The sequence below is a fragment of the Vicugna pacos genome, unplaced genomic scaffold (genome assembly GCF_048564905.1).
Source record: "Vicugna pacos unplaced genomic scaffold, VicPac4 scaffold_106, whole genome shotgun sequence".
Lineage (NCBI taxonomy): Eukaryota > Metazoa > Chordata > Mammalia > Artiodactyla > Camelidae > Vicugna > Vicugna pacos.
In genome coordinates this window covers 1,015,425-1,024,830 of record NW_027328786.1, presented here as the reverse complement: position 1 = coordinate 1,024,830, position 9,406 = coordinate 1,015,425, and positions in this window count along the sequence as shown.

Sequence of the window (9,406 nt, the reverse complement as noted above, 5' to 3'; positions counted from 1 at the left end):
ACACACTTATCTCTCAGAACTGAGCATGTGGAGAGACGTTCGTTCATCCAGCACAAAGGGAACGGGTTGCAGGAGAAACCCTTACTCTGGTTTCTCAGTCTGTTTCCTAGTGCCGGTTTGAAGTGCCTGCCGTTTTCACTGTAAAACCGAGTTGGAGCTTGTACCTCCCCATATATATGTATGGAGTGGAGTTGGCAACTGAAAAGAAACTTTGTGTTCCCTTCAAGGTAGTTGAAGGAAGGCTTTCACACACACTTATCTCTCAGAACTGAGCATGTGGAGAGACGTTCGTTCATCCAGCACAAAGGGAACGGGTTGCAGGAGAAACCCTTACTCTGGTTTCTCAGTCGGTTTCCTAGTGCCGGTTTGAAGTGCCTGCCGTTTTCACTGTAAAACCGAGTTGGAGCTTGTACCTCCCCATATATATGTATGGAGTGGAGTTGGCAACTGAAAAGAAACTTTGTGTTCCCTTCAAGCTAGGTGAAGGACGGCTTTCACACACACTTTTCTCTCAGAACTGAGCATGTGGAGAGACGTTCGTTCATCCAGCACAAAGGGAACGGGTTGCAGGAGAAACCCTTACTCTGGTTTCTCAGTCTGTTTCCTAGTGCCGGTTTGAAGTGCCTGCCGTTTTCACTGTAAAGCCGAGTTGGAGCTTGTACACCCCATATATATGTATGGAGTGGAGTTGGCAACTGAAAAGAAACTTTGTGTTCCCTTCAAGCTAGGTGAAGGACGGCTTTCACACACACTTATCTCTCAGAACTGAGCATGTGGAGAGACGTTCGTTCATCCAGCACAAAGGGAACGGGTTGCAGGAGAAACCCTTACTCTGGTTTCTCAGTCTGTTTCCTAGTGCCGGTTTGAAGTGCCTGCCGTTTTCACTGTAAAACCGAGTTGGAGCTTGTACCTCCCCATATATATGTATGGAGTGGAATTGGCAACTGAAAAGAAACTTTGTGTTCCCTTCAAGCTAGGTGAAGGACGGCTTTCACACACACTTATCTCTCAGAACTGAGCATGTGGAGAGACGTTCGTTCATCCAGCACAAAGGGAACGGGTTGCAGGAGAAACCCTTACTCTGGTTTCTCAGTCGGTTTCCAAGTGCCGGTTTGAAGTGCCTACCGTTTTCCCTGTAAAACCGAGTTGGAGCTTGTACCTCGCCATATATATTTATGGAGTGCAGTTGGCAACTGAAAAGAAACTTTGTGTTCCCTTCAAGCTAGGTGAAGGACGGCTTTCACACACACTTATCTCTCAGAACTGAGCATGTGGAGAGACGTTCGTTCATCCAGCACAAAGGGAACGGTTTGCAGGAGAAACCCTTACTCTGGTTTCTCAGTCTGTTTCCTAGTGCCGGTTTGAAGTGCCTGCCGTTTTCACTGTAAAGCCGAGTTGGAGCTTGTACCTCCCCATATATATGTATGGAGTAGAGTTGGCAACTGAAAAGAAACTTTGTGTTCCCTTCAAGCTAGGTGAAGGACGGCTTTCACACACATTTATCTCTCAGAACTGAGCATGTGGAGAGACGTTCCTTCATCCAGCACAAAGGGAACGGGTTGCAGGAGAAACCCTTACTCTGGTTTCTCAGTCGGTTTCCTTGTGCCGGTTTGAAGTGCCTGCCGTTTTCACTGTAAAACCGAGTTGGAGCTTGTACCTCCCCATATATATGTATGGTTTGGAGGTGGCAACTGAAAAGAAACTTTGTGTTCCCTTCAAGCTAGGTGAAGGACGGCTTTCACACACACTTATCTCTCAGAACTGAGCATGTGGAGAGACGTTCGTTCATCCAGCACAAAGGGAACGGTTTGCAGGAGAAACCCTTACTCTGGTTTCTCAGTCTGTTTCCTATTGCCGGTTTGAAGTGCCTGCCGTTTTCACTGTAAAACCGAGTTGGAGCTTGTACCTCCCCATATATATGTATGGAGTGGAGTTGGCAACTGAAAAGAAACTTTGTGTTCCCTTCAAGCTAGGTGAAGGACGGCTTTCACACACACTTATCTCTCAGAACTGAGCATGTGGAGAGACGTTCGTTCATCCAGCACAAAGGGAACGGGTTGCAGGAGAAACCCTTACTCTGGTTTCTCAGTCTGTTTCCTAGTGCCGGTTTGAAGTGCCTGCCGTTTTCACTGTAAAGCCGAGTTGGAGCTTGTACCTCCCCATATATATGTATGGAGTGGAGTTGGCAACTGAAAAGAAACTTTGTGTTCCCTTCAAGCTAGGTGAAGGACGGCTTTCACACACACTTATCTCTCAGAACTGAGCATGTGGAGAGACGTTCGTTCATCCAGCACAAAGGGAAAGGGTTGCAGGAGAAACCCTTAATCTGGTTTCTCAGTCGGTTTCCTAGTGCCGGTTTGAAGTGCCTGCCGTTTTCACTGTAAAACCGAGTTGGAGCTTGTACCTCGCCATATATATTTATGGAGTGCAGTTGGCAACTGAAAAGAAACTTTGTGTTCCCTTCAAGCTAGGTGAAGGACGGCTTTCACACACACTTATCTCTCAGAACTGAGCATGTGGAGAGACGTTCGTTCATCCAGCACAAAGGGAACGGGTTGCAGGAGAAACCCTTACTCTGGTTTCTCAGTCTGTTTCCTAGTGCCGGTTTGAAGTGCCTGCCGTTTTCACTGTAAAACCGAGTTGGAGCTTGTACCTCCCCATATATATCTATGGAGTGGAATTGGCAACTGAAAAGAAACTTTGTGTTCCCTTCAAGCTAGGTGAAGGACGGCTTTCACACACACTTATCTCTCAGAACTGAGCATGTGGAGAGACGTTCGTTCATCCAGCACAAAGGGAACGGGTTGCAGGAGAAACCCTTACTCTGGTTTCTCAGTCGGTTTCCAAGTGCCGGTTTGAATTGCCTGCCGTTTTCCCTGTAAAACCGAGTTGGAGCTTGTACCTCGCCATATATATTTATGGAGTGCAGTTGGCAACTGAAAAGAAACTTTGTGTTCCCTTCAAGCTAGGTGAAGGACGGCTTTCACACACACTTATCTCTCAGAACTGAGCATGTGGAGAGACGTTCGTTCATCCAGCACAAAGGGAACGGTTTGCAGGAGAAACCCTTACTCTGGTTTCTCAGTCTGTTTCCTAGTGCCGGTTTGAAGTGCCTGCCGTTTTCACTGTAAAACCGAGTTGGAGCTTGTACCTCCCCATATATATGTATGGAGTAGAGTTGGCAACTGAAAAGAAACTTTGTGTTCCCTTCAAGCTAGGTGAAGGACGGCTTTCACACACATTTATCTCTCAGAACTGAGCATGTGGAGAGACGTTCCTTCATCCAGCACAAAGGGAACGGGTTGCAGGAGAAACCCTTACTCTGGTTTCTCAGTCGGTTTCCTAGTGCCGGTTTGAAGTGCCTGCCGTTTTCACTGTAAAACCGAGTTGGAGCTTGTACCTCCCCATATATATGTATGGTTTGGAGGTGGCAACTGAAAAGAAACTTTGTGTTCCCTTCAAGCTAGGTGAAGGACGGCTTTCACACACACTTATCTCTCAGAACTGAGCATGTGGAGAGACGTTCGTTCATCCAGCACAAAGGGAACGGTTTGCAGGAGAAACCCTTACTCTGGTTTCTCAGTCTGTTTCCTATTGCCGGTTTGAAGTGCCTGCCGTTTTCACTGTAAAACCGAGTTGGAGCTTGTACCTCCCCATATATATGTATGGAGTGGAGTTGGCAACTGAAAAGAAACTTTGTGTTCCCTTCAAGCTAGGTGAAGGACGGCTTTCACACACACTTATCTCTCAGAACTGAGCATGTGGAGAGACGTTCGTTCATCCAGCACAAAGGGAACGGGTTGCAGGAGAAACCCTTACTCTGGTTTCTCAGTCTGTTTCCTAGTGCCGGTTTGAAGTGCCTGCCGTTTTCACTGTAAAGCCGAGTTGGAGCTTGTACCTCCCCATATATATGTATGGAGTGGAGTTGGCAACTGAAAAGAAACTTTGTGTTCCCTTCAAGCTAGGTGAAGGACGGCTTTCACACACACTTATCTCTCAGAACTGAGCATGTGGAGAGACGTTCGTTCATCCAGCACAAAGGGAACGGGTTGCAGGAGAAACCCTTAATCTGGTTTCTCAGTCGGTTTCCTAGTGCCGGTTTGAAGTGCCTGCCGTTTTCACTGTAAAACCGAGTTGGAGCTTGTACCTCGCCATATATATTTATGGAGTGCAGTTGGCAACTGAAAAGAAACTTTGTGTTCCCTTCAAGCTAGGTGAAGGACGGCTTTCACACACACTTATCTCTCAGAACTGAGCATGTGGAGAGACGTTCGTTCATCCAGCACAAAGGGAACGGGTTGCAGGTGAAACCCTTACTCTGGTTTCTCAGTCTGTTTCCTAGTGCCGGTTTGAAGTGCCTGCCGTTTTCACTGTAAAACCGAGTTGGAGCTTGTACCTCCCCATATATATGTATGGAGTGGAGTTGGCAACTGAAAAGAAACTTTGTGTTCCCTTCAAGCTAGGTGAAGGACGGCTTTCACACACACTTATCTCTCAGAGCTGAGCATGTGGAGAGACGTTCGTTCATCCAGCACAAAGGAAACGGGTTGCAGGAGAAACCCTTACTCTGGATTCTCAGTCGGTTTCCTAGTGCCGGTTTGAAGTGCCTGCCGTTTTCACTGTAAAACCGAGTTGGAGCTTGTACCTCCCCATATATATGTATGGAGTGGAGTTGGCCACTGAAAAGAAACTTTGTGTTCCCTTCAAGCTAGGTGAAGGACGGCTTTCACACACACTTATCTCTCAGAACTGAGCATGTGGAGAGACGTTCGTTCATCCAGCACAAAGGGAACGGGTTGCAGGAGAAACCCTTACTCTGGATTCTCAGTCGGTTTCCTAGTGCCGGTTTGAAGTGCCTGCCGTTTTCACTGTAAAACCGAGTTGGAGCTTGTACCTCCCCATATATATGTATGGAGTGGAGTTGGCAACTGAAAAGAAACTTTGTGTTCCCTTCAAGCTAGGTGAAGGACGGCTTTCACACACACTTATCTCTCAGAACTGAGCATGTGGAGAGACGTTCGTTCATCCAGCACAAAGGGAACGGGTTGCAGGAGAAACCCTTACTCTGGTTTCTCAGTCGGTTTCCTAGTGCCGGTTTGATGTGCCTGCCGTTTTCACTGTAAAACCGAGTTGGAGCTTGTACCTCCCCATATATATGTATGGAGTGGAGTTGGCAACTGAAAAGAAACTTTGTGTTCCCTTCAAGCTAGGTGAAGGACGGCTTTCACACACACTTATCTCTCAGAACTGAGCATGTGGAGAGACGGTCGTTCATCCAGCACAAAGGGAACGGGTTGCAGGAGAAACCCTTACTCTGGTTTCTCAGTCGGTTTCCTAGGGCCGGTTTGAAGTGCCTGCCGTTTTCACTGTAAAACCGAGTTGCAGCTTGTACCTCCCCATATATATGTATGGAGTGGAGTTGGCAACTGAAAAGAAACTTTGTGTTCCCTTCAAGCTAGGTGAAGGACGGCTTTCACACACACTTATCTCTCAGAACTGAGCATGTGGAGAGACGTTCGTTCATCCAGCACAAAGGGAACGGTTTGCAGGGGAAACGCTTACTCTGGTTTCTCAGTCTTTTTCCTAGTGCCGGTTTGAAGTGCTTGCCGTTTTCACTGTAAAACCGAGTTGGGGCTTGTACATCCCCATATATTTGTATGGAGTGGAGTTGGCAACTGAAAAGAAACTTTGTGTTCCCTTCAAGCTAGGTGATGGACGGCTTTCACACACACTTATCTCTCAGAACTGAGCATGTGGAGTGACGTTCGTTCATCCAGCACAAAGGGAACGGGTTGCAGGAGAAACCCTTACTCTGGATTCTCAGTCGGTTTCCTAGTGCCGGTTTGAAGTGCCTGCCGTTTTCACTGTAAAACCGAGTTGGAGCTTGTACCTCCCCATATATATGTATGGAGTGGAGTTGGCAAATGAAAAGAAACTTTGTGTTCCCTTCAAGCTAGGTGAAGGACGGCTTTCACACACACTTATCTCTCAGAACTGAGCACGTGGAGAGACGTTCGTTCATCCAGCACAAAGGGAACCCGTTGCAGTTGCAAACTCAACTCCAGAAATATATATGGTTAGGGATAAGCTCCAACTCGGTTTTACAGTGCAAACCGCTGGAACTTCAAACCGGCACTAGGAATTAGACTGAGAAACCAGAGTAAATTTTTCTCCTGCAACCCGTTCCTTTTGGGCTGGTTGAACGAACTTCTTTCCACTTGCTCAGTTCTGTAAGATAAGTATGTGTGAAAGCCGTTCTTCCCCTAGCTGGAAGGGAACACAAAGTTTCTTTCCAGTTGCAAACTCCTCTCCATATATATATATGGAGAGGTACAAGCTCCAACTCGGGTTTACAGTGAAAACAGCAGGCACTTCAAACCGGCACTAGGAAACAGACTGAGAAACCAGAGTAATTGTTTCTCCTGCAACCCGTTCCCTTTGTGCTGGATGAACAAACGTCACTTCACATGCTAGGTTCTGAGAGATAATTGTGTGTGAAGCCATCCTTCAACTAGCTTGAAGGGAACACAAAGTTTATTTTCAGTTGCAAACCCACTCCATAATTATATAGTGGAGGTACAAGCTCCATCCCGTTTTTTCAGTGAAAACGGCAGGCACTTCAAACAGGCACTAGGAAACAGACTGAGAACCAGAGTAAGTGTTTCTCCTCCAACCCGTTCACTTTGTGCTGGATGAACGAACGTCTTTCCACATGCTCAATTCTGAGAGATAAGTGTGTGTGAAACCGTCCTTCACCTAGCTTGAAGGGAACACAAAGTTTCTTTTCAGTTGCAAGCTCCACTTCATACATATATATGGGGAGGTAAAAGCTCCAACTCAGTTTTACAGTGAAAAAAGCAGGCACTTCAAACGGGCACTAGGAAACAGACTGAGAAACCAGAGTAATTGTTTCTCCTGCATCTCGTTCCCTTTGTGCTGGATGAACGAACGTCTCTCCACATGCTCATTTCTGAGAGATAAGTGTGTGTGAAGCCGACCTTCACCTAGCTTGAAGGGAACACAAAGTTTCTTTTCAGTTGCCAACCCCATTCCAAACATATATATGGTGAGGTACAAGCTCCAACTCGGTTTTACAGTGACAACGGCAGGCACTTCAAACCGGCACCAGGAAACAGACTGAGAAACTAGAGAAAAGGTTTCTCTTGCAACCCGTTCTCATTGTGCTGGCCGAACGAACGTCTCTCCACATGCTCAATTCCGAGAGATAAGTGTGTGTGAAAGCCGTCCTTCACCTAGCTTGAAGGGAGCACAAAGTTTCTTGTCAGTGGCAAACTCCACTCCAGAAATATATATGGGGAGGTATAAGCTCCAACTCGGTTTTACTGTGCAAACCGCAGGCACTTCAAACCGGCACTAGGAATCAGACTGAGAAACCAGAGTAAGTGTTTCTCCTGCAATCCGTTCCCTTTGTGCTGGATGAATGAACGTCTCTCCTCGCGGTCAGTTCTGAGTGATAAGTGTGTGTGAAAGCCGTCCTTCATCTTGCTTGTTTGGATCACAAAGTTTCTTTTTAGATGCATACTCCAATGCATACTTATATATCGGGAGGTTCAAGCTCTAACTGTATTTTACAGTGAAATCTCCAGCAAGTTCAAATTGGCACTGGAAACATACTGGGAAACCTGAGTAATTATTTCTCCTGTAACCCGTTCCCTTGTGCTAGATGAACGAACATCTCTCCACATACTCAATTCTGAGAGATAAGTGTATGTGAAACTCCTCCTTCATCCAGCTTGTTGGAAACACAGGGTTTCTTTTCACTATCAAACCCCACTGCATACTTATTTATTGCTAGGTACAATCTCTAACCCTTTTTTACACTGTATATTGCAGGAACTTATAAACGGCAGTAGAAAACTGACTGAGAAACCTGAGTATGTGTCTCTCCTGCAACCCTTTCCCTTGGTGCTTGATGAATTAACGTCTATCCACGTGCCCATTTCTGAGAGATAATGTGTGTATGCGGTCCTTCACCTAGCTTGTTGGGAACGCAATATTCATGTTCAGTTGCAAACTCCACTGCATATCTATTTATGGGGAAGTACATGTTCCAACTCTGGTTTACTGTGAAATGTTCAGGTATTTCTAACTGGCACTAGGAAACAGACTAAGAAACCAGAGTAAGTGTTTCTCCTAACCCATTTCCTTGTTCTTTGAGAGCGAACGTCTCTCCACATGCTCAGTTCTGAGATATAAGTGTGTGTGAAAGCTTCCTTCAACTAACTTTTTGGGAACGCAATCTTTCTTTTCAGTTTGAAGCTTCACATTTGGAGAGACTTTTTTTCATCTAGCACAATTGAAACTCGTTTCTGTTAGAAACCTCAACCTGGTTTCTCAGTCTGTTTCCTATTTCCGATTTTAATTTCCTGCGATTTTGATTATAAACATTTTTGTAGCTTATACCTCCCCACATATATGTTTGTAGTGTGGTTTCCAAATGAAAAGAATCTTTGTGTTCCCAAAATGCTTGGTGATTGTTGGTTTTCACACACACTTCTCTGTCATATTTGAGCATGTGTAGTGTCGTTCGTCTATGTATCATTAAGTGAATGTGTGTCAGTTATAACACTTACTCTTGTTTCTCATTATGTTTCCTAGAGCTGCTTAGACGTTCCTGCAGTTTTCAGTGTTAAATCGAGTTCGAGCTATTACCTCCCCATATATATGTATATAGTTTTTTTCCAGTAGAAACAACTATGTGTTCCCAACAAGCTAGGTGATCACGGATTTCACAGAAACTTTATTGTCAGAGTTCAGTATGTGAACAGTCGTCCATTCATCTAACCGAAAGTGAATGTGTTGCAGTAGATTCATTTACTCTGTTTTCTCAGTATGTTATTTAGTGTCAACTTGAAGTTCATGCAATTTTCACTGTAAAACCAAGTTGAGCTATTACCCCCCTATTTATGTATGTAGATTGTTTTCCCACTGAATGAAAGTCTGTGTTCCCTTCATGCTATTTTTTTGATGGCTTCCACACCGTCTGAACTCTCAGTACTTAGCAAGTGGAGAGACATTTGTTCATATAGCATAAATAGAGTAGGTGCCACTAGAAACTCATACTCTGGTTTCGCTGTATTTTTAATATTTTCGGTTTGAACTTCATGATGTTTTCACTGTAAAACCTAGTTGGAAAACGTACCTGCCAATGTATATTTATGTAGTGTGTTCCTCACTGTAAACAAACTATGTGATCCCGATAAGATTTTTGATTTTCGGCTTACACACACATTCAATTTTTGAAACTGACTACATGAGGAGGGATTCGTTCATCTACACTAAACAGAATGGATTGCTGTATATACACTTACTTTGGGGTCTGAGTATGTTTCCTAATTCTGGTTTCAAATTGATGCATTTTTCACTGTAAAACCGAGTTGGAGCT